This window comes from Macaca thibetana, chromosome 8, assembly GCF_024542745.1.
Source record: "Macaca thibetana thibetana isolate TM-01 chromosome 8, ASM2454274v1, whole genome shotgun sequence".
Lineage (NCBI taxonomy): Eukaryota > Metazoa > Chordata > Mammalia > Primates > Cercopithecidae > Macaca > Macaca thibetana.
The window spans coordinates 37,122,601-37,127,578 of record NC_065585.1 but is presented as its reverse complement, the minus strand read 5'-3'; the positions used below and the strand labels follow the sequence as shown (position 1 = coordinate 37,127,578).

General features: G+C 44.6%; 1 pseudogene; it reads right to left on the bottom strand.

The window, feature by feature from the left end:
* Positions 1 to 265: 265 nt before the first annotated feature.
* Positions 266 to 1,294, bottom strand: LOC126960650 (aurora kinase B-like; annotated as a pseudogene).
* Positions 1,295 to 4,978: the final 3,684 nt, after the last annotated feature.

Here is a 4,978-nt window from a genome sequence, read left to right as displayed (position 1 = left end):
AAGCCACCTTCTCCAACTCAAGCGTTACAATGAGCATTGCAGACCAAGGCTTCATAATTGATTTGGTCTTTTCAAAATTCTCCTTTTTTACACTTATTTACCAAAAAAAAAAAAAAAAAAAAAAAAAAAAAAAAAAAAAAACAACCTTTAGTCTTTATTAAACAAAGGAAGTAGAAGACAGATAAGGGAACAGGTCATGACCGCTCCTTTCCCCTACACATATGCAGACTTACAAACACGGACGCACCGGAGTGAATGTCAGGGACTACCAGGGGACAGACTGATGGGCAGAGGGAGGCAGAACCCTCCGAGAATGGGCCTGGATCTCAGGCTGGGCTGAGACCTGGGCCAGGGCAGCCGTTCTGAGGAGTTATGCCTGAGCAGCTTGGAGATGAGGTCCTGGGGCTCCCATGGGCACAGAAGGGGGAATTTTAGGACCACCTGGATGATTCCCCCATAGGCCTCATTGTGTGTGGGGTTCCCCACCAGCGGCTCATAGCCGAGTACCCCGGTGTACCACAGATCCACCTTCTCTGTGTGCGCGCGCCCCTCAATTGTCTCCGGGGACAGGTAGTCCAGGGCGCCACACATTTGTCTTCCTCCTCAGTGAGGGGGCGTGCACAAGGCAGCCGAAGTCGGCAACTTTCAGCTCGCTCTCAAGCCCTGAGAGCAGATTCTCTGGCTTTATGTCTGGGAGTCACCTTCTTCCCGTGGCAGTACATCAGCGCACCTGCCACCTCCCCCATGATGCTGGCTGTTCGTTTCCTGTCAAAGGTGCGGCTCTTCCGCAGCTCCTGGTACAACTCCTCGCGGGTAGAGGTGACGGGGGCGTACTCTATAATTCAGTAGATTTTTCTCAGGTCATAAAAGTAGTTGTAGCAACTCAGTATATTTGGGATGCTGAACGGGGGCCTGGATTTCTATCTGCCTGTGCAGCTGGTGCTCCCCACGCCCTCCTTCTCTATATGAGACTTGAAGGCCTTGAGGGCCACGATGAAATGGCTTTTCTTCTTTGGAGCTAAGTACACATGTGCAAACTTGTCTTTGCCCGAGGGACGCCCAGTCTCAAGGTCGTCGACCGTGAAGGGCCGCGTTAAGATGCTGCTTGTCCCACAGCTGTTCTCCACCACCTCATGGCAGGGGTTGCTGCGGGCTGTGCGTCTGCGCAGCTCAGGAGCTCAAGCGCAGCTTTGGTGCGGATCCTCGGGAAGCCTCGCGAGGGCAGGGTACTCCAGGTCGGCTGGAGCCGTCTGCTTGCCATAGGGCAGGGGTAACTGTTCCCCTTCTGGGCCATCCTTGGAGGGAAAGCAGGAGGAGAGCTGAGGCCCAAGGCACAGCTGCTCTCCCAGCCACCACAAACGACGGAAATCTGCCTTAAAAAAAAAAAAAGGCAGCATTTTCATAATTTTTTCTCACTCCGGAAGTATTAAGCACAACTGTGTATAAAATTATTCTGACGCCCAACTTAGTAAAAAGCTTGAAAAATGACTTTACAACAGCTAAGTTAGAATTCAAGAGTTCAAGCACAGCTCCAGTAAGAATGTACGTAAGCACCCCACACATTCAGAAATCATGATCCTAACTGTAATTGTGTATTTTGTCATTTAAAAGCAATTGTATTATTTTCATAATTAAAATCAAGGCAAGTGGAGCTATAACTAGGAAAAAAATAAAATAAAATGAAGGCAATCCTCTTTCATCATCTCATATATTTCTCAAAAATGTTCTTTTCTTCTTGTCTACAGAAATATAGTTGCTGGGCCCAAGAAACGATAAGAGGTTCCTCCTCACACCGTTGGGGGCAGTTCTGAGAAGAAACGTGTCCAGGGACCAATCCTGACCAGTGCTGATTCACATGACTGTGTCATGAAAATAGAAGATGTCATTGGGTTTGGGTTCCTCTTGGAGCACCAAAATAAACACAGATTGAAATTCTCCTAAAAATACTCCCCAACCATTTTATCACAGAGAAAGGCTGTTCTCCATGTGGACGTGTTGAGCATATTCTGATTGTTCAAGCCAGGATCTCAAAGGATTTGGTGGGTGGAGACAGCAGAGCAGGTTATGACACCAGCTTGTCTTCCCACGTGTGGATCAGCATTCTCTTCCTCACTCTCTCCAAGCCCTTTGCCCCCATTTCCACTGTTTCTCCAAATGCCCCCATTTCCACTGTTTCCCCAAATCCCAGATCATCCATTTAACATGCATTCACTGGGCACCTACATCAGTAAGAATGTTTGTCACTGAAGGGAAAATACACTTATTCATCTTCGGTTCCCCTTATCAAGGGCATCTGCTGTTTTGTGTGTCAGGAGTTAGGGGAGTGTAGGCATGACACAGAGTCTAGGAGGTACCTGTGAGCTTGCCCAGCATTGTGTATCAGGAGAGTGCTAAAAGTCCCACAAGAAAAGTAAAGCAACTTAACAAACTGTCCCTTCTCTATTCTTCATAAGTTGCCACATCACAGTGCTTTGAGGTGCCAGATCATGCGTTTTATTAATCTCATTACCAAGACTCAGTTCCTTCAGAGTAAGAGCTAAATCCTACCCCAGTTGTGACACAATAGAATTCTCAGAAGCAAAAACTTCTCAGGGAAAGAGCAATAAATCAGGACGCAGCACCTCCTCCCTGAATCTTCTCCAGCAAAAGTTACATTTTTCAGGCGAATAGGATCAAGCAGCAAAAAATAAGTGCACTCAGGTTTCTCTGTGATGTGATTACTACCCTGTGGGAGGGAGAGGACGGTAGATGGAGAGAAAATTTGACCCTACCTTGGATTTTTTTTTAAGCTGGCATTTTGGCAGTCTATCTACAAGTGCTTTCAGAATGTCAAGTCCACCGTAGAGCCCAGCCAGAAACAGAGACCTCCGGTGCCTTTTGATAAGCCACTGTTTCACTCGCTCTGCTTTTCAAGGGTGTCAGGTGAACAGAGGCTTGTGCTGCAACCTTAGAACTGGGAGCACAGTGGCTTTGAGGCAACCAAACACCCCCGCCACCACGGTGCCGCACCGCCAGGCTGGGGGAGGAGGAGGCCCAGCTTTCTTCTTTTTAAAGAAAGATCTTGCTACTTTGCCCCTGTTCTTAACCTTCCCTTTTCTGCCATGTACTCTACTCAGGCTTATCAGTCAGTGAGCCAAAGTGGACCAGATCCTGCCACAACTTTGCCCAGGCTGTTGTATCCTCAGGGCTTTTCAAGGGTGGAGAGCACCTGGCTTCTACATCATCCATCCTTCCTTTATGCTTTGCAGAGTGTTAGGAGCACTAGCTTGGAGACCAACAAACCAGGTTTGGACTTCGGCTGTGTGTTCTTGGGTAGCATGCTTAACATCTCTGAACCTCAGTTTCCTCATCTGTAAAATGAGGATCATTATATCTGCCCTTCAGTGCCTTGTTAGGGATGAATAAGAGAATACATAAAGTGCTTACTATAAGGTCTAACATGCAGCAAGCATTTGCATAGCAGGTATCAAATGCAGGTATGTGCATAGCACATATGCAAAAACACAGATTTTATTTTACCAGGAAAGTACCTTAAATGCCATTACTTCTTTTGATAATTCCCCCTTGTTCATTTGCCCCTCTTACTGAACCATCAGGATTCAACCCAAGCCTCTTTGCCCCCAGAAAAATTTTTCCCAAGTGTATAGAGTTCAGTGTGTCTTGCTCCATGTTCTCAAAGCAAGTTGTTTGAGCATCTTCGCTACAGTGATTCCTGGAATGCTGAATATAGTCATCTCCTTGTCTGTCAGTCCTATCATACCATACCCTGAACACTTGGAAGGTAAAAGAGAGATTGTTTGGTGTGAGGGTCTAGGTGCAGAATTCTGAAGCCAGACTTCCTGGGACCACATCTCATCTTTCTTTTGCCAGTTAACTGTGTGCCTCAGCATTCTCCCTCAAACCAGGAGTGAGCATAACAGTACCTACCTCCCAAAGGTAACTTAGAAGTGTGCCCAGCACATAGTAGTCACCATAGAAGTGTTAGCTTTTATTTATTTATTTAATTCTTCTTTGAGTCTTCAGGTTCTGGGAGATACCAGGTGTTTGATACAGAGTGGCTGGAGAAACCAGGGAACCACTACAAATTACAAGGAGAATGAGTCTGGCATTTCATTCAGGGTAACACATCATATAATGGTTCAAAAATAATGAAACTGGTATCCAAAATATTTGAAAACAGGATCTCAAAGAGATATTTGCACACCTATATTCATTGCAACATCATTCACAATAACCACAATGTGTCCATCCAAAGATAAATGGGTACACAAAATATGGTATATACATATAATGGGACATTATTCAGCTCTAAGAAAGAAGGAAATCCTTGTCATTTGCTACAGCATTATGAACCTTGAGGACATTGTGCTAAGTGAAGCAAGCCAATCACAAAATGACAATTACTGCTTGATTCCGCTCATATGAGGTTGCTAAAGTAATCAAACTCATACAAACAGTGAGTAGAATGGTGGTTTCCAGGGGCTGGGAGTGGGGGAAAAGACGAAATTATTATTCAATAGGCATAGAGTTGTGTCATGCAAGAGCAAAAATTCTTGAGGTCTGCTGTATCACAATGGGCATATACTTAACAATACTGTAATATACACATAAAAATGATTAAGTAAACAAATCTATGGTATACGTTTTTAACCACAATTTAATTTTTTTTAATTTAAAAATTTAGGCCAAAAAATAACTGCATCAGGCATGTCAAGCTCAACACCATAAACTTATTTCTGTTTATTCCCACCTCAGGTGACTACTGTTCTGCATGAGACAGTCAATTCTTAGTAAAAACTAAAAGCGGGTCATGGTTCTTTTTTTATGACATATACCTATGTCGCTATGTCTGCGCCAATGTGTTTATTTTTACTGAACACACATTGACATCATTTGAAAGTCCTGAGGGCAATCAGGGAAAAACTATATGGAATGAACGTTACCTGACATTTTAATGCTTTACTTTCTCTCTACCCAA